The sequence below is a fragment of the Lonchura striata genome, chromosome 7 (genome assembly GCF_050655825.1).
Source record: "Lonchura striata isolate lonStrDom1 chromosome 7, ASM5065582v1, whole genome shotgun sequence".
NCBI classification, from domain to species: Eukaryota; Metazoa; Chordata; class Aves; order Passeriformes; family Estrildidae; genus Lonchura; species Lonchura striata.
Window position 1 is genome coordinate 22,874,215 of NC_140709.1, and position 20,341 is coordinate 22,894,555.

The 20,341-nt window shown below is 41.9% G+C and overlaps 1 protein-coding gene across 10 annotated transcripts in view; it reads left to right on the top strand.

Moving 5' to 3' along the window:
* Positions 1-4,359: 4,359 nt before the first annotated feature.
* The window catches only part of OSBPL6 (oxysterol binding protein like 6), a 95,523-nt gene continuing 79,541 nt past the window's right edge, over positions 4,360-20,341 (top strand). For 6 of the 10 annotated variants that reach the window (XM_021552440.3, XM_021552445.3, XM_021552444.3 and 3 more), the window contains exon 1: positions 4,493-4,624. The gene's annotated coding sequence lies outside the window, so the exon portion shown is untranslated. Of the gene's footprint in view, positions 4,429-4,492; positions 4,625-4,874; positions 14,345-20,341 lie in introns of those variants that run through there. The other 4 variants (XM_021552443.4, XM_085584527.1, XM_085584528.1 and 1 more) reach the window with 4 other exon arrangements.

Here is a 20,341-nt window from a genome sequence, read left to right on the forward strand (position 1 = left end):
TCATTACTGTTTACATTAGTTGCTATTTATTGACAGACTTTCAGCCACCATCTCATTGCCCTGTTGCTCACCATTGTCAGATCTTTCTACAGCTGCTCAGAGTCAGTTTTTGTTTTGCCTACCATGAGTAATTTTGCATCATCAGGAAACTGTTTTCACACTAGTAATTTTAGGCTATTTAGGTGCAACAGTGCTCATCTAGAAGTATTCTAAGCAATTCAGCCCTAAAGAGGACTCAAAGAGGAAAGTAAATAATGTTGTGTTGTCAGTATCTGTCAAAAAGGGGAAGTTGATCTGGTTACTGGATCTGGTCCTGGTGGCAGCTGTGCTTTCTTTCATCTCCAGCCATTCCTGGAGATGGCTCTTCACTCCTGTGGCACTCCCTTACTCTAGGGCACATTCAGTTTCCATCAGCTGGTGCCTGCCTTCTCACAGCTTCTGCCTAATTTGTTTATTATCACACACTCTTAAATGCTCTTTGGTGCTCTACTTCATGCTTTTTCTTCAAAGCACTTCCGTTCACTTGTTATTACTACTGTACTCTTACAGATTTGCATAATTCAATGAATTTTCAAAAATGCAAAGTGTAATTTACAAAAATCTTCATTAAAAGCCTGTCTCTTACCTATGCCTTGCCTAAGGGAACCGTTTTGCCAAACACACACCCACTAACAATAAATGACAGCAATGAAACAACAATATTGCTTATTACAGGAGAAAACAAAAGTATTTTCTTAAAGTTCTGTAAGTAAATATTTTCAATGTCCATAGATCTGCTTATCCTCAACCCAGGGCTGTAAGCAAACATTTCATTTTATATTTAATAAACTTCCCTGCTGCCTGATGTAAAGAATGGGAATGATTACAGTAATCTAATTATCAGTTCTGTTAAAAACTGTAAGTTCTGTATAAATTCTATCAGTTAAGACCTTAGAAGATGAGGGTACCTGTGTGCATGCACAGCACTTTGCCTTCCACCATCTACGTAATGTAACTCTGTTATTTTAAAACAATATTTAAGCTGCCCTACATATTTGTTTCTCTTTGGTTTAAGTATAGGCAAATCAGTGAAAAAAACCCCAGACTTCTCTGTAGAATAACCACTTAAGAATTTGGTATCAAGATTGTTAGAATATTAAAGAATAAGTTGTTTGGAAACAAGTAAGCAATAGAGTTTTCAACTTTTTCAACTCTAACAATAGAGTTTTCTGGAATTTCTTTCAGGTCACAGTGATGTCTTGTCTGAAATGGTGTTTTTGAATGAACATTAAGACACCTCTATCTCCCCGCACTGTTATTTATTTTAGAAGAAAAATAAGTGACTACATTCTGGGAATTACTGTTTGTAAGAAATTTAAAAATCATAATTGGGGTAACCACTGTTACAGTCATCAGAGGACTTTGCCCACTATGGCGAAGTCTCTAAAGAAGCTGCATGAAGCCCACCCTGCCTGAATCTGGGGAACTGAACTGTGAGTTAAAATACCTGATGGGAAGGATAAAGGTGGTACTATTATCCAATTGTCTCGGGCCTAAGGAGAAGTAAACAAGGCTGGGAAAGAAGAGTGTATCCACAAGGAAAGCCAGCTCAGCAGCTCTGCTGGAACATCAGCTCTGGCTGATGGGGGGGCCATAGCCACAGACGTCTTTGCTGAGGTGAGGTTTACACTCTCCCCACCACGGCTGGGGTGGATGGGGAGAGGTTTTGGGGATGCGGTGGTGAAGCCTCTGCTCCACATGAGACTGAGGGAATGAACATCCATCCTTGGAGGCTACAAGCTGGGCTTTGAACCAGTTAAGAAGCAGACTCTCCAGAGAAGGGATGGTGTTGCCAGTTGTCGTCAGCCCAGTTGTGACATTTCTGCTGCCCCTCCTTGGGGCAGGTCACATCCACACAGGACATAAACATTCACACACATGCATCCCTTGTGATGGGGCATAACTGGCTTGACTTTGCTGATGTCAGAGGCAGCTGTCATGTGTAAGCCATTAAAGACCCCCAGAGCACCCCCAGATTAATTTGAGACCTTCCACCAAGGGACTGCGCAGGATACACAATGTTGCAACAGATCCAGTGTTGCAAAAGACGGTGTAAAACATCCCTTCCCATGGAGGGGAGCTGCTTGGGCATTCCCGTGGACACCTGAAGGTATTAACCCATTGAACTCTACATTTTATGGCACCCTCACAATGGAGAAGACCAGAAGAGGAGTCTGGATCCACAGGTGGATCTTTCTGGATCTTTCTATCACAGTGATGTCTCTCTTTCATGCTCTTTCCTCCTGAGTCCCCCTGCTTCTTTTTCCTTATTTTTCTCTCTTTCCCACCCCCATCCCCTCCATTTACTGGTAAATAATATCCAATGTACTACTGACATTGGCACATTGCCTTGTTTGCACCTTTACTGGGGGAGAGGCATCACTAATAATCCAATCTTAAATGTGTTCTATAATGTATGTGGCTCTGTACTTAACCTTTCTGAGGATTTTACATGAAACTTACTCTGACACCCACCAAAGTCCTGCTTAATATTCTTCCTGGCTTCAGCTCTTGGAAACTGAACATCAAAAAGAAAAAAACAGTGTTACTTTGTTGCTGTTGAGGCAGGACAGGAACAGAAGAACTCCAGTCAGAAGGCTATATGAAGTGAACTCCAACTGATTTATTTCAAATACATTACTCTTTTATAGAGGGTATCATGCAAACTAATTTCATTGGTCTTAAAAACATACCATACCATTGGTGTGCAGTGAATGATGCACGGTGGCAGAACATATCTATAAACAATGTGAACAACAAGAGAGATAGAGAATTATTTACATTCCTTTGCAACTCTTTCCCAGGCCCTGCTGGCAGAAACCTCTCTTTTTCTCTCTGACTGAACTGAGAATACCCATATTACTTAATGAATTTCCTAGCTTTATTCAACCACATTTAGAATGACACTTGCGGGTTCAGCTGAAAGAATCAAGCTTTTTTTCCAGGAAGCTTATCTGAGGAGTTACACAAAAAACACTATGTCAAGGGATCCTTCTATGGAGGTCTCTTCTCTAATAGGAAAATGACTATGGCTTTTGTATGCCAGGGTGCCCTTTGTTGCACAATAATACTGCCAAATCTACAGCTGCTAGTTTGGACAATAGGAAAAACATAAATCAGCATCACACAGCCTATCTTTGCCTAATGAATAATGTAGGTTCAATAATTTATAGAATTTTGCAAATCTACTTTTTTCAGCAGTATTTGCCCTTCTCCCCCATTCCCTTATTGAAATTTGCTGGCGGTGGCATCTAGTTCTCCAGGGATTTCAATTGATTTTTTTGGACAATGACATCTATTTCCAATCTTGTTACCATGAACCAGAGAGCAGGGCCGAGGTGGGGGATGTAAATAGTATGAGTACAGTTTGCTGAGAGAGGCCTCAGAGCCATCTCTGGAGGGCAGGAGGGGCACCAGCCATGGGGACAGGGAGTGACCAGGCCCAAGCAGCAGGACCAGGGTGCCAGAGGCACATCACTTACCAGACAGACGAGTTTACAACCTGCCTGCTCCACAGCAGGGTGACCTGTTCCACTCCATGGGTTCTCTACACAAGACAGTCCAGCTTCCCCTTTCCGAAGGTGTGTTTAAGTTATCAAGGATGTTGAAAAAGCTGTGATGGAGGATCTACAGGGGAAAAAAGCAACTCCGCATCCCCAAAAAACCGACCTACCAAAACAAAACAACCCTCAAAAACCTAACACAAATTAAATCAGAGGAGTAATTTCTACGGCAGCTTTCTGGCGCGTGTAATGTGTTTCTTTACAACCTCCCTTTATCAGATGACAAAGATTGATCAGCTAACGCAGTGACCACTGCGGGAGGGTGACTGTGCAAGGCTGGGTGTCATGCTTGTGTCACCAAGGTTGGGTGGGGAAAGGCGCTTAGGCTGCCGCTGCCAGCCCGGTCCCTTGGCGGCACCCCTTTGTCTGACACCGTCCTCCCGCCCCTGGCACGGCGGTCCCTCTCGCTCCAGCACAGCACGTGCTTTCCCGTTTAATTCCAGACCTGATGTCATGAGCGCAGCCCCGCCGGTGCCCGGTTTCTCCGACACGCCGGCAGCATCCCGACTCGGGGCTCCGCTTGGCGCACGGGGCCGGCTGCGGAGGGACGGCGAGGGGAGGTGCCGAGCCCGGAGCCCTGCCGAGCCCGGTGCCGTGCCGAGCCCGGAGCCGTGCCGAGCCCGGAGCCGTGCCGAGCCCGGAGCCGTGCCGAGCCCGGTGCCGTGCCGAGCCCGGAGCCGTGCAGCCCGGCGCCGCCCCGCCGCTGCGCGCAGAGGGCCGCGGCCGCGCTCGGCCGAGCATCCCCGCGCCGCCAGCCCCCGCCGGCCCGGCCCCGGCAGCCGGGCCCCGTCGCTGCCGCGGGGGCAGGCCGGGCCGGCCGGCGCAGGTGGGTACGGCCGGCGGAGGGCACCTTGGCCGCGGGCGGGGGCGGGGGGCGGCGCGGCGGGGCTGCGGCTGCCCGCCCCCTCCCTCCTTCCCTGCCTCCGTCAGGCGGGCGGGAGCTGCGGCGGGAGGGAGCGGGAGCGCCGGGGCGCAGCCTTCCCGGGCCGCAGCGGGGATGCGCCGCGGATCCCGGCCAGGAGGTGGGCGCGGAGCGGCGGCGCTGGGGGCGCGGGTGCGGGGCCGGGGCGGCGGCCGGGCCGCGCGGGGAGCCGCGGGTCGGGCGCGCCGGGCGCTGCGCGGTGCCGGTGCCGCGGCGGTGCCGCCGGGGGAGGCGGGAGCGGCCGGGGCGCGGCGGCGGCGGCGAGCCCGGGGCCGGGACCGGGGCCGTGGTCCGGCCCGGCCGTGGCTCTGAGGCCCCGGGGCGCAGCCGGAGCATCCGGACCGGGGGGGCCGGGCCGGGGTTACGTAACGGCATCCGCGCGGAGATGCGCCGGTGTCAGCCCCGGCTTCCCTGGCGCTCCCCGAAGTCGTGATTTTTTCGCCCTTCCCTGCAGAGCAATTTAAAATGCTCCAATAAACTGTGTGGTCTGTGAGGTTCAGTTGCAGATTAGCTATTGCCGAGTTGATGCACTCTTAGGATGCCTTTTTGTTTTCATTCTGTTTCTCTCCAAAAAAGGCAGGATTGGCCTGTATTCCCAATTTGCTAGTAAGGCTGCAAATCCCTTACACATACTTTGAAGATATATGGATTCATTAAAACTGATGTTTGGAAATCATGTGTTTGCCAGAAGTGCTGATGCTTAAAATGACTGTATGACGTGAGTTTTGCCATTGGCTCGTCATTTCGTGTCAGTTTCTAATTGCTGTCGTGTGCTGGGAGGATACATTGGTGATTTTCTTCCCGAAAGCTTCAGCAATGCAGGTACCATGGACCAAAAGTAACTGAAACAAAAGACCTTGCTGGACTTCTCAGAGCAAATTAGGAAGCCAAGGTCAAAAAGCAAATGTCAGTGCAACTTGTATGGGCTAGTGTGAGAGAACAAAAGTATTCACAAATCTTATTTGAGAGTTTAAGTGAAGTGTTCCTTAAATAGACTATTACTCAGTAGATGAAAAAAATGCTTAGTGAAGGTGTGAGGAATTTGCTATTTTAGGACTACAATTAACTATATCAGCTCAATTTTAATGGAACTAGTACATTTAATTGCATTCCTAACAGATTTTCTGTTCTCTAGATGATTAACTTGCAGAATGATACTAGCTCAAAGATTAAAATCTCATCAAGTATCTAATGGTTTCTCTACAGTGTAATTGTGTTTGGTTTATAATAGTTCTTTTCTAATAACCAGCCTTTGCCCATAAAACTGTAGATAGTATAATTAGACTTTTTTATCTTGGTGTAAATGACATGACCTTGACCTTTAGAGGTTAAACAGATGTCATTGTTATGGATCTTATATGTTTAGTGAAGCATTTTATGTATATATAATAAATACTGTTTTCTTTTTGTTTAAAAACTACACTGGAGACTATTTTATCTTTTCTCTCCACCTCAGATAAATTAACAGAGATGTGTACAACACTGATTATTTGAAAACCGTAACAGGTTTATATTTAAACAACCTTTTCTTTCCAAGTACATGGCAGGATGTATATTTGGAAAACAATATTGGAGGGTTTGTTACTGAAGATTCCCTAAACATTTTCCCTTGCTGCTGAAGGCTGAAAGAGGTACCCTTTGTTGTACTGTAGTTCATCAAGCATGCTTCTTCCACTTCCCATTAATTTGCTATTGCGCTCCCAGATCCTGCAGAGTGCTTGGAGCTGTGCTGTTGGGGGCCTTGTCTGCAGCCTTGCTTATTGCTGGGATATTTTTGCTCTTAGCCCATTCTGGGAGCTCATTCATGACTGTCTGTGATGTGAACACTGATTTGCATATACCTGTAGGAACACACATGGCATATTTTTCCAAGTGCTGGTGTTGGAGGGCTGCACTCTGTGTATTTATATGCTCAGATGTGTTTTTATACAGCCATCAAAAACACACTTTACTCAGGTGTGAAAGTACCTGTGCTTCTGAGAAGCGATTAGGACATTATTACAAGCTGCCATGGCTGTGGAAAGTTCAAGCTCTGTGACTTGTATAATAGGGCAGTCCCTGACCTCCTGCTGTGTTGCAAATGGTGGTAGACATGAGCCTGCTCTCCTTTGCCACTCTGGAGATGGGAGCAGAGTGTTCATACTACTCCTTCCTTTAGTCCTGTGGCACACGTGAGTGTGGTTGTGTATGTGTGTACCCTGGGTGCTGTGCATTTCAGCTGAGCCACAGGCTACTGAAGGATTTCTTAGTGTGATGGAAGTGAATGAGTTTGCTCTTGTTCTTTCAAGTCCATGGGATATCAGCATGGGTTTTTCTCTGAGAATTAGTGCTTCTTTACCATGGGGCTTTGTCTCAGGAGGGCTGTATTTCTTAAGGGACTTTAGTCAGCCTTCTGTGCCTGTGCCATGCTGGAGAGCTTGCTGTCCCTGCAGTGGGAGATGGGAAGGAACTGCCAGCACTTCACTCTAAAGATGTGTGTGTTTATATTTTTAATGTGTGTGTGTTTATATTTTTAATGTGTGTGTATGTATAAAATGAGCCTGTCCTAATGATTTAATTAGCCCTTCTGCCTCATATATAGGGCAGCAAATGCTTGTACATTACTCACATATTTTCTATTTTTTTTTAAACCACTGAACAATTCGAACAGTTCCTAGACATTTCTGGGAGTTTGTTTTTGTTTTTTTTTTTTCCTTTTCCTTGTAACTAAATGTTTTCTGGTTTTGAAGCTTTTGACTAGCCTGGTAGGGGAAAAGGCAGTAGTTTCTGTAGATAATTTTCATGGGAAATGTTACTCTGGGTAATTAGACTTCAAAAAGGAATTTCTCAAAGAATTTCCTTCAGACTTGTGTTTCTTTTGTGAGCTAAGTTTAATGTGATTTAAAAAAAATCCTTCACAGTGGAATACTAAAGTAAATGCTTACTTTTTTGGGGGCGGTGGAGGGTGTGTGTGTGTGTTGAATTTGCCATATCAACTTTCTAGGTGTTGAAGGAAGCAGCAAAAGGTACAGTAGATGAATTAAAGTAAGTATGCTTAGGCCATTTGAGGGATGTTGAATTTCTGGCAAATTTAAAATATGGCTTTGGTCTTATAAAGGAAACTCCAGCTGCCACAAATCTAGTGGCAATATATATATTTAATATATAATGAGGGGTCAGGTAACATGAGCTGACTTTGGTTATAATGTTATGAAGCATTAAGGAATATGTAGTTATAGAGTCATGGAATGGTTTGGGTTGGATGGAACCGTGACAGGTCTGCTAGTCCAACCTCTTGCAATGAACAGGCACATTCTCCAGCTGGATCAGGCTGCTCAGAGCCCCAGCCAGCCTGGCCTGGATGTTTCCAGAGATGGGGTATTGACTGCCTCACTGCTTCGGTGTTTTGTCACCATCATCATCGAAAAACTTATTCCTTGTATCCAGCCTGGATCTACCCTCTTTTAGCTTAAAACCATTACCCCATATCCTATTGCTGTTGTCTTAGGCTCTGCTAGCAGAGTTTGTGCTATGAGCGGTGTTACTGTGTTTGTAATTCATTTCACAATCTCCGTACCAAGGTTTTCTGACCTGTAAATACAAAGTTTCAGCTCGTTCTTGTAAGTTAGAATACAGACACGGAGGCAGTTAAAAATTTGACTGTTTTTAATGCCACTGCTTTATATGTCCAAGTAAATGGTATTTCTAACATGTCCCTCTTTTGGGGTTGTTCCTTTTAAAAGAGTTGGAAAAGGGTGGAAGAGCCTTTTGGTGCTGACAGCTGATAAACCAGTGAAAGGGAGAACAGCTAAATGTGAAATATGGAAAATGGGAGAGCACCACAAAAATGACCCTGTAAAGTTGTGTCTCTTAGGGAAAATTCTGGGCTGCATAGACTTGTTAAGATTAAGGGAGGAAAAAAGTGAACAGTACCGAAATACTAGAGACAGCTGTTAAATGGGGAAAAATGGGGTTGGTTTTGTTGCTGTTTTTCCTTTTTTTAATGGGATTTGGGTAAGTGACGCCTAAAGGGTCCTCCCAATATATATTTTTTTGTAATTTTGTTTTGCCATTATAGGTGATATCCAGAAAATTGTTAATTTTATATTAAAAGTGGAAAATAGACAGTGCTCAGGAATGCAGAATTATTCTTTTTCTGATATACATATGTTAAAACCCCTGTGGAATTTCCAGATAGTTTTGAAGCTGGTTCCAAGTGAAATGTGTCAGTCTGCAGTGCTGAGGGCTGTTTACAGGTATGGGTGGTAGCAGCAAGTAGGGAGATGGTGAATTTCCAAGCTTGTCTTTCTGAGAAATCTACAGACTTAAATGGTTGCTTAAATGGTTTTGGTGTGAGCCCCTCCATCACCAACTCAGAAACCAAAAAAGATTGTCTGTCATTACTTGTTACCTACAACATTAAAAAGAGAAGCTTTGAAGGAAGAGTAAGTTGGAGATTGAAGAAGAGTGAGAGGATGGGTCTGGAATGTGTGGCAGTTGTAATATGATTAAATTAGGAGAGCTTTATAGTGATTCTTAGAAATGCCTCATTGTAGCAGAGCATTTTTAAACAGAATTAAATATTTCCTTTTTTTTTTCCCCAGTTGCTTAAAGGTGAATATATTTTAATATTAGTTGAGAGCACTTCTCTTAGAGGAGATAATCTTGATGTGTGAAGAAAAGAAGTCTCTAGCTTATTGTGAGTTTAATATAGAATTGCAAGAATTTTAATTAGCAGGTGTCATGCTAGATTTGAAGATTAGGTTTTCTACCAAAACCCCAATTTCCCTCTGTGGAAAGTGGTTTTCTTGCTGTCTTTTTGCTGGAAGATGATATCTATATTTCTCACAGGATCCAGTGCTTTGGCATATTTAAAACATTCTGTGTTCCTCAATCAAATATTTCACAATTTTTGAATTTAGACTCTCCTCCCATTCCAATGTATCTTTTCCCTCTTATTTTGAGATGCTGAGAATAAGATGGGTAAGTTGGATCTACTCAGAATTTAGCAGATAGCAGTCTTGGTTAAGATCTTTCACAGTGTGATCTGCTTACATTTGTAATTCTGCTAAAATAGTTTTATTTTCCTTTTTTTTTTTCCCAGTGGAAATTGAGAGATGGAGATGCTTCTAGCCTATAAACTGCATAAACCCCTTAGTACCTTTCAGTTATCATGAAATTTGTGGAAATCACAAAAATCATGCTAAGTCCCTATCGGTTTACATGTTTCTAGCAGAGATGCCAAGGCACTGATGGATTCTCTACTTAAAAGTCTGTATTAACAGAGCTCTATGTGGTATCAAATGTAGTCCCACTCTAGTGCAAATGCTGTTCTGTTGGTATGAGGCTTTTCTAGAGCCCATGCTGTTCCCAATTAAATTAGTGAATTATGATTGTGAAGGATGCAGAGGTGTTAAAATGATGCATTGGATCCTTTACATCAGTAGAGTAGAGCACAGATCTGGGATTGCTTTGTTGGGAAGACAAGTCAACCCAAAGTAGGTAACATTTGTCTAAGAATGATCTAAAGATCGAGTGCAAGAAACCTTATCTTGGAATGTGATACACTTTTTCAGATGATGAACTGAAACATTTCTCAACAGAAAATCTAACAAACTCAGGTTGCCCAAAGAAGAGTCTGTATGAAACCTGTGCCATGGAGTGAAGCCTACCTGCTCTGGAAGAGGAGGCCTGGGCTACATCTGCCCAGCAGCAGCTGACCTGATCAGTCCCGAAAAATGAAAAGCAATAGAAGGACTTTGCTCTGTAGCATCTCCTGCTTCCTGTAAAATGTTTGCAGTGGGAGCCTAAAGAGTTACAGAAACCTTGGTGGTGACTGCTAATTGACCTGAGATATGGGCAGTGGAATTGGTGAGACTTTCACAGCTCATGCTGACGGTTTAAATGAGAAAGAGCTAAATAATAAATAAATGAGAAAGGAATTAAAGCAGTTGCCCCAGGTGTGGGGGAGCAGAACAAGGGCCACGGAAGACAACACTTGGTGGGAGGTCCAGGCCACTGGTCAGGACTTGGACACACTGAGCAGCTGGAGTGAGCGTTCTGTTCCTCAGGGTCTCTTGTGCCAGGGTCTCCTGGATCTTGATTTTTGTGTATCATGGAATAGACAAGCTGGGATAGAAATGCCACACTCATCCTGCTTAATATAACATGACTTTATTTTATTCAGATTATGTGATGCAGTGGTGTCTCAGTTCTTGTTGCCACCTCAACCTCTTCCCCTGTGACAAACTCAGTATGGATAATGTGGTGTTAAATGGAATTTGGGTCAAGAGAAGTTTCTGTTAACATCCTACAGGAATGGTTCCAGGCTGATGATCTTTCCTCCTGTTTCACCTCTGCCTTTACTGTGTCTGTCCTTTGTGTAGTCAACCTGCATCTGCAGGGGACTGCAAGTGCACTCTTTCTCCCACTTCTACTTTATGAGGATTTTTATAGCTGACCTTCTCAGGGATGTGTGGCACCCTTTTGATCTTTTTTCAGGAAAACAGTGTTTAACTGTTTTTTCCCTTCTGCCTTTGAAAATCAAATTTAACCTTGTTTGGAAAGAAACAGCAGTGTTATAGGAGAAGTGGGGGAGAAATTAACCAAAGAGACTGTAGCTCATCTTCTTAGATTACAGTTTTTGAGATTTTGGCCATGAGATAAAAGTTTCTTTAATTAATTTATTTTCAGAGAAAATGGAGGAGAGCCACTTATTTTCTTTTATAAATTGGTATTTAGGGAAGCAGTTAGCTGTGTTGTCACCTGGTAAGGATAAATCTAGGGAAAATGGAAAGGTAGAATCACTGATGGAGAGCTACAGAAATGGCAAGAAATTGACTAGATAAAGGGACTTTCATCTTGAAAATGGGAAGCTGGAGTGGTTAGTTTAGTGACAAATGTTTTTTTCAGAGTAGAGTGGGTCAGCTGGGTGAGAAAGTGGTGGCTAGTGGTGGCAATGATACTTAGTTAAAAGGAAGAAGCTTCAATATGACACAGCTTCCAACATGCTGAGATCCCAACAGCAGCAGTTGGTGTTGAGTCATCATGAAGTCCGTCTGACCTCAATGTGAACATGACATATACATCCCTCTGGTAAGTAATTATGTTGCTTTTCTCTTTAAGTCCATGCTTCTGGAATTTATTCTGCTTCTGGAGAACAAGCTTCATAAGATGCTTGCCAAAAACAGAAGGATAGGAATGATATGAAATAGAGCTGTAGAGGAGTCAGAGGTTCAGTCTGTAGCCAGTCAAATTATTTTTCTTTCTGTGTAATGATTGAAGAAGGCTAAAATCCCTACCTCTTCCTGTCAGTTAAATACAAGTTGTCTTTCCACATTCGCTTGTGCCTGACAACTCTGCTCTGTGTAACTTCTAGGAAGTGTAGGCAGGTCACAGTTGCTACCTGGTGTAATATTCTTGGGTGACATAATCATGCATTCTCTGACTGAAGGGAAAAAAAGGAGTTCTCTAATTCTCCTTAACTGTGACCTATATTGTGTGGGTGTGCAAATATGCTGTGGAAAGCTAAATGTAAATTACATGCTGTTCCACTGAGCAGGCTTTTCTCAGTTGTCCTAATAATTGCTAGCGTAGCTGACATACAAAACCCATGGTCAGTTTGCAGTATGCAATTCAGTGACTTGCAAGGCAATGCAATTATTATTTGCAATGCAAAATAATCTTTAAAAAACCCAAACAAGGTATTTTCTCTAGTAGCTGCAAAATCTGCCTCTTGCCCAGTCGCCATAAATACTGTTTTGTGACAGGACTTACAATTAATAAAAAGAGTGACTTCTATCTCTAATTAATACCATAATGGTTGTTCTTTCTTTTGATGTGGATTGAGGATTACTGGGAGAGGCCTCAAACTAAGTCAGAAATGAGGGTTAGAATTAGCCCAGCTGACCAACCCTGAGACCCTTACAGGACTCTCCAATAGCTCCACATAGTAGTACAGCATCTGTGAGTTTAAGGCAAAGAAAAAGCTTCAGAAGTAATCTATGATGTGCTTTTTAATTGCCATTTCTGGTGATGCAGAGGTTGTGGTTGGATCTGCAGATGCACTGAAATGGAGCAATGACATGGCAGCTTGGGTTCATAGCTCCTGCCCTTTCCATAACAGCTGCTGTCTGTGTCTATCTGCCTGCTACAAATCTAAATTTTCTGAACTACACTTCAGGAGGAGAGAGTGTCAGATTTTTTGCCTTTAAAATTAATGAATTCCTATTCATCAATTTCTTTGGGTTTTCATACTGTTTTGGCCAAAACAATGTAACATCAATCTAGAAGGAGTAGGTTTGGCTAAAATAGCTGTGTTGTAGTCATCTGGCCTTTCCTAAAGCTGTGGTATTTTTCTTAATACCTTTGGGTTTTAGGTTTCCAGCTGAGATGCCCAGACCAGTTCTGCAGAGGCTGTGTAACACATTGCTGCTCATAGTTCTGATTTTTGTGCCTTCCTGGGTGCCTCAATGCTCTCCCAGCTGTATGACCTTTTTAGGTCCAAACACCCACTTGTCCTCTCTGACGCGTGCACATTCTAATAGCTGGAATGTTGCTCTGTATGAGGGCAGTGCATGGGCAGAGAAGGAAGGAAGGAAGGAAGGAGGGATTGCTGCCTCCAGCTCTGATTCCTGCTGCCTGCCCAGCCCAGAGCTGTGCTGGCCCTTGGCTGCTGGCTTGTGATGCAAAGGCACAGGGACACTACTATTCTCTGCCAGCTTATGGTATTTCTGGTGTAATTACCTTCTGATATATTCATTATTAGATTTGTCCCTCAATGTTCTTCAGCATTTTTAAAGATTTATTCAGTGTTTTCAGATTTGTATGCTTTCTTTTTAACTTTGTGAGCACTTTAGCTCAATCATTTTGCATAAAGCTGTCAAATACCAGTCATAAACCTGTGCTGTATCTCTTTACTAGTCTATATATTATTGACTATTTGAATTATTTTAAAGTTACACAGAATTCTTTTGTAAAGTATAAATCCATTGACTTTAGAATCATCCACATTTTCTCCATTCTTTTTCACATGTCTTTTTGTAGTAAATCAGTAAAAATAATTCCAAAGATGGAGTAAGGAATAATGCTGTGTAAAATGCAGGTAGATAATAACAATAACTTGATAAATATGGTGAATTTCCCCTAAGGGGAGCAGCTAAGTCACATCAGGTGAAGGGGCTTTACATAGAGTAAACCACAACTATTGAGTTGTGATTGATGTATATTAGGCTCAGAGCTCTCTCTAGAAAAAAGGCAGTATCTCATAACAAAGCAGTTTGTTGGTTTTTTTTTTAATGCCATTGTATAAGTTTAAAGGATATGAACATAGTTAAAAAATGATGGTTTTGTTTTGTGTTCTGCTTTGTCTGGTTGTGGGCGCTGTGCTCAGTGGTGAACGTGCTTGTGGGGGGTATGGCAGCTTCAGAGATTTTATTCTTCAGCGTCTGTGGCAGCCTTCCCATCTTGGAAACTAGTGGAAACAAATTGCTCAAAGGCTGCAGATATCTTGAGGAACACATAGTTCTGCTTCCTTGGCTGAATCTTGGGTAGTTTGCCATGAAAGTGTGTCACAGCTGTGTGATACAACACTGAGAAAACCAACATTGCTGAATCCGCCGCCGCTCCGGCTCTGCCGGGCCCCCAGGAGAGCCTGCGGGCACTGCCCGCGCCTGGGGCGCGACAGGAAAGAGGCCTGGGAGAACAAAGTCACAGCGCCGGCACACCGAGGAAAATGGGCTGTTTTCCTGCCGCTTCTTACGCCTAGAAGCACTGGGAGGTGCCATTTCTTAATAGCAGCAAGTGAAATATTTCTGCGCTTTAGTTTGGTGCGCCTGTCAAGGTGGGTTATACATCTCAGCCGTGCTGAAGCAGATTTGAATGTAATGGTGCATCTTCCAAATGCAGTTTTCTCATTTAGGAGGACAAGTCTGAACAGGAGTAAATGTCTGTATGTGTTGTGGGACCCAGAAAGTAATTCAAGCAGACCTCTCTGAAATTTTTCTTTTTAAGCAATCTTGGTATGCTGCAAAAATGAATTTCAAATCTTTAGATACCCACAGGTAACAGCATAGAAAATCAATAGTTTTTCAGTTAATGTCAATTTTTTCCATTAAAAGATAAAGGAGGAAGTGTGATGCTTCCAGTCTTCTCAGACTTCTGTGCGTTTCCCAGACAGCTGGTTTTAATTTATCTTTATATTTTGCATAGTGTGTACTTAGTGCTTGTCATTCTCATGGCCAGCCATTGCTTGTACTTAATCAAATAACGATGCAACTGTGGTACGTTTTAAAAGCCTGTGTTCAACTAAGAGGGTGAATTTTTTATTTTGGAAAACTTTGTAGGAAACTGAAAATGATCCCTGTCATGGGTTAGATTTTTACTTACTTGGAGATGTGCTGGCTCTTTGTAGTCACTGAAATTTATCAGTGTTTAAATACTTGTGCTTTGAAGGCTCTGGTCTTGCATTTAATTTTTATAAACAAAAATATTGTGAGACAGGATAAGCATTTTACAAATAGTTTCAAAGGCTAAAACAAATATTTGAAGGGAATGAATGTATTGTTGGTTTCAAACTTCTACTATAGACTTCTGCTCTCCATAACCTTTTGTCTTCTGAGGGTTTGGCTGGAGTGATGGGGAAGTGGAGACCACTGCCCTGGAAAGAGTGAAAAAGGAAAGGAAAATAACCTTCCTAAGTTTTCCAATGCATGGGCAAAGGCCTGCTTTTTAAAATAGATGCTGTTTTCCTTTTTCAGGATGTTTGTTAAAAATCAGAGAAAATAAGGATGAATTTGGAATTTTCTTTCCATAACAGTGCAATTTCCAGCTGTTATGGAAAGTGCTTTTCTCCCCTCCTTTTTAAGCTGCCTTTTAGATTTTTTTGTAATTGGAAAGCTGTCCCAAAACATATTTGTCAGGTGTCACTCTGTAGCCATAATGCAATTAACCTTACAAGTCCTTTTTACTTCCTTAGTGTATTTGCTTGGTAGTCTTTCAAGAATTATTTTACTGCTATTTTCTGGTGTTGATTAATTTTGGAACAGGTATTGCATACAGCAGGGGAGTTTCTCTTCTGTGTAAATGGCTGTGGGCATCTTGGCTGAGGTTACTGAGACATATTTGGCTAAATGCTCATTTGCCAGATATTGTGAAGGACTGAAGAATGTTGAAAAACTTAACTGAGTTACTTAAGAAAATTATTGTTGTCCTTACAGCAGGAGTGATTTCTCCTCTGAAGGAAGAAAAAGAAATTGCAAAAGAAATTGAAAGTCAGTACTGAGTTAGAACAAATGTAAAGGGTAACAAAATACTATGTTGAGGCATGAAATTGTCCTAAAGTGCCTTAACAAAAAAGGGTCTAAGTTTAGTATCTTTGTTCATTCTGTGGCAATATACGCATTAATGAAAAGTTTGAATGGAAAAACACTAAGTCTCTCTTTTGAGTAGAACTTGGGTACTCTAATTCAGTTTTCTGGTATAACTTTCTCAAGATATATTAATTTATGATAATGAAAGTATTATGAATGGTAATAAAAATCTTTTTGGGATAACATTTATGTATATCACAATAGATTTTCACTGTCTAAATGATAGATGACTCAGAATCAATGCTTTTATTCTAATGAATTTACAAATACTGAGTTGTCCTTACTTGAGTTTATAATTTGTGAATAGTAACAAGGAGCAGAGGGAGAAATTTCATCTCTATTTCTATATTTATGGTACCTTTTAAGGCTTTAAATATTTTATTAGCATTTTATTGTTTATTCCTGGCATTAATCTTGCATAAAGTATTGTTTTCAGGACAATTCTTGTGCCTAGATGTTGTTGCCAGATAATGGTAGGAGATTTTTCAGTAACTAAGAAATCAGTAGGCAACAGGAAGCTTAAAGAGGTGATGCTGAACTTCAAACCATGAGTTGTATGGCATTAGAAGTTCAGAAAATCCTGAGGACTTGAGCTGGAGCCTCTGACACAAATTGTGAGGGCTGGAGCACATCCCTGAGAAGCCAGGCTGAGAGGGGTGGCTTTGTGCAGCCTGGAGAAGAGAAGGCTCCAGGGAGGCCTTAGAGCACCTGTCATTACCTAAAGGGAGCCTTTTACAGGGCTGTGTTGACAGGACAAGGAGCAATGCTTTAAACTGATAAAGGGTGGGTTAAGTCAGGTATAAGGAAGAAATCCATCATTGTGAGGGTGATGAGGCACTGGCACAGGTTGCCCAGAGAAGCTGTGGATGTCCCATCCTTGGCAGTGTTCAAGGCCAGTTTGGACAGGGCTCTGAGCAGCTCCATCAGATTTAGTGAAAGGTGATGGAGCTTCCAACCCAACCCATGGCAGAGGGTTGGAACTTGATGATCTTTAAGATCCCTTTTTACTCAAACCATTCTGTGATTCTATGTATAGGTTTTCATTGCCAGCAAAATACGAAGTAAACCCTTTTATTCTTTTTTCTGCTTTAGTGGTGGTGCCTAAATCTTCTGTTTCATAAATGTGTAATTCCTGAAAAGAGAAAAGGGGATGCTTGTATTTTGGTCACCAGTTTTATTCATGCAAGTTTATCACTAGAATCCTGCCTGTATTTTGTTGAGCCTGTTCTAGAAAATCCAAATTTGTCACCATTTTACATGGGAATAAGGAACTCTGAGTGGGAACAGTGCTCCCTGATTTGTCAAAGTCAGTGAGCAGAGGGAGGAGGAATACTTAATGAACTCAGTTTGACTGGAGTTTGTGTCAGCCAAGACATCTTCTTGGCTCAGGCAAGATCACAGATAAAATCTTATGGTGGCTGTTAACAGCAAAGTTGGAGGTGTGGATGGAATCCTGGCAACTGAGGGATTTATGTTACATGAGTGAAGTCAGATGTCGTCATGAAAGAAAATTTTTAGTATCCTGTCCATGAGTATACATCCAGCAGTGATAAATGTCCCCTTTTCAGGTTGAGAATCAGTCCTAACTGAGAATTGCAGGGGAAGGCTGAGCTGCTTCCTTTTGAGAAATCATGATGACAGTAATTGAAGCAATAAGATTTATGTTCAGCTGCTTACTGCTGGAGGTCTTTTTGTTGTCTTTAACACAGTGTTAATTTAGGTCATCCTTTAGTCTAAGTAAAAGAGACCACAAATGCTATTTCTCTTGACTCTGTCTGTACAGAATGTCTAGAGGATGCTGTTCATTTTGGTGTTAGTGTATTTTATGAAATGTCTGTTTGATATGGAAATGAAAGGGCTTTTAAAATAATTTGATAGCTTACAGTATGTATTTATTTATTTTGGGCATCCCCCTGTATTCCTGCTTTTATGTATAGTATGGAGTCCTTAAAAAAAGCTTGTTTTATTGGCAATCATCAGGGATGCACAACTGCAGCAAGAGCCTTTGAGTCTTTAATATCTCTGTCCTGCAGCTTGAAGGGTGCAAGCAGTGCCCTCCTTGAGCCCTCCTGAGATAGATGAAGAGCCATGTGTGCAGTAAACTTTGAGGTCTGCCCAAAAATACTGCACAAGGAAATGTGTATTCCAAAAATTAGCTCGGAACTGAAAACAGAATGCAAATAGAAAAACCCACAAGAGTTACCTTTTTTCTTTGTAACACCAAATTTGTGCAAGTAAAGTTGTAACTCATCATTTGCTCACATAGCTTTTCAGAAAATTAACACACTTCCAATAGAAGTAGTTGTAAGGACAAGTCTTTAATTTTCCTGTTATTTATCTTCTGAATACAGTCCACTAATGTAATTTGTTTCATTAATGCTTCAGAGTGCATAATAATTTATAATAGAGAAATATGACTGTCCTTGTCTTTTCCTCCAGGCTTAAATAACAATGTTTTGTCATATCTATATTGTGTATGTAAAAGTGACATTATGAAACTGAAAATGACTCTGACTGTGTTTTGTGGAAGTTGAAAGCCCCTGAATGATAATGGCAGGACATTGTTGACCTTGTTGGTGTGTTAAGTACTAGTGGCTGTGTTTTGGGATACAGAACATCTTGATAGTCAGTTATCTGTGATGTGGGCCCCTCAGATGGTCTTGTTCAAGTGTTCTCAGTTGTAAAATATGCTTGCTTCTGTTAGAGGACTGGAGTGCTTTCCTCGGGTAGGGGAATATGTCTGAAAAGGTGAAACACATGGAAGGAGCTACCCGCTGTGGAAATAATGGAGGCTAAGAAAGTTATTTTGCCAAAAATAGTTGCAAGTACATGCAAATCTAGCTAAACAAACAGTAAGTATATGAGAGCTTTCTGACCAGTTGTGGATAAATAAGTACAAGATTTCTACAGTTATATCTCTTATTCTGTATAGTAGGAGCTATTCCCAGGCCCTGGGAACTGGGATTATTTGGGGGGGGGGGGGGGGGGGGATAGTTAGGACAGCATCCTTTGAAAAATAAAGCTAATGAGTTTGAAAATACTTTTTGCCTCCCCTAGACATGAAAGGTGAGCAGAGGCTGGATGTGGTGCATTAGGTCTGCTGAGCCTGGTGTCCTGCCCATGGCAGTAACTCAGAGCAGGGAGCACAGCATCCTGCCCTTACCAAGCCTCTCCCTGTGCTGTTGGACTGCTGTTGGAAGTATCACAGGGAGCTAAAATACCCATTTCCCCACCCAGCTGGTCCAGTCTCTTCCTAGACCTTAAATTTGGCACGTGTATATTATAATAGAGTGCTACAGTGTGTGTAGGCTTGAAGAAACCCAGAGACATTGCATCCAGTAATAGGGGCTGGGGAAACCTCGTGGTACAGGGCAGACACCAAAGTGAAAACAGAGTAAACACAATTAAAAGAAAAATTTTCTATCCTTCTGCTAGTCTTAGAGGATAGGCTGCAAGTTTCTGCATGGCTCTGGGGTCAAGGGAAAGCAGAGAGGTTCAGGTGGATCTGTGCCTCCTGCGGGCCCTGCAGAAAATAGAGAGACACTACAGTGATCCACAGAAGAGGATTTGTTACTCTGTTGGTTTAGAAAGTGCAGTTTATTGGTTTGTTGTTCTCTGAAAAATGTTTCAATTGTGTGCCTTTGTTACTGAATTTAGATTAAGTTTAACAATTATTTTTCATAAAAGGAAAAATGGAGACAATTTTGAAAACTTGAAATTTTATCTGAATACATTTTCAATGAAGTGTTCATTTTTGGTGCATCTTGATATTTAAATGTTTTTTTAACTTGAAATTTCTCTTTTCTTCCTTGTCTCAGTCTCTGAACTAAAAAAGAATCTGCTTTCTCATGCAGCCAAAATAGATTCTTTTTTGAGTTAAGGATTTGAGGTTTATGAAACATGTCAATAAACATACCCAAGGAAAAACTTGCTTGTTCCAAAAATATAAGGCAGACTTTTCTAGTTAAGAAAAGTCATCCTAGCATATGGTGTGTTTCTTTTAAGATGCAAAATATATATATACTGAGATGAACCCTTTGGAGGAACTTTGAGGCAGTAACTCTTGCTCTTAAAGCTTCTGTCTTCATTTGTTTCAGCAGACATTTACATTCTGAAGATTTTTCTTCCCAATTTCTAAAAGATGTTAATGGTGCCCTGCCAAATTGTTGTTGACAATCTGTTTCTTGTAGGATACTGTTATATATAAATAGTGCCTTTTTTGTGTCTGATTTTTCAAGCCAGGAGAAACATTCAGATTTGCTTTCAGCATGAGTCTAGAATAACATTGTCTCTGGCATAGGAGCTGTTGTAGTCTTACATGACAACTGTTGTACACATTGTTTTACATGACTGAGGCTGCAGACTAGATGGGGTTTTCTATGTGATTGACATGTTTTTGCATGTAGGGCAAAACATGCCTTGTTTCATACATATGTAGCCTGAAGTGTTGTTTTTGGTGCCTCGCTTGC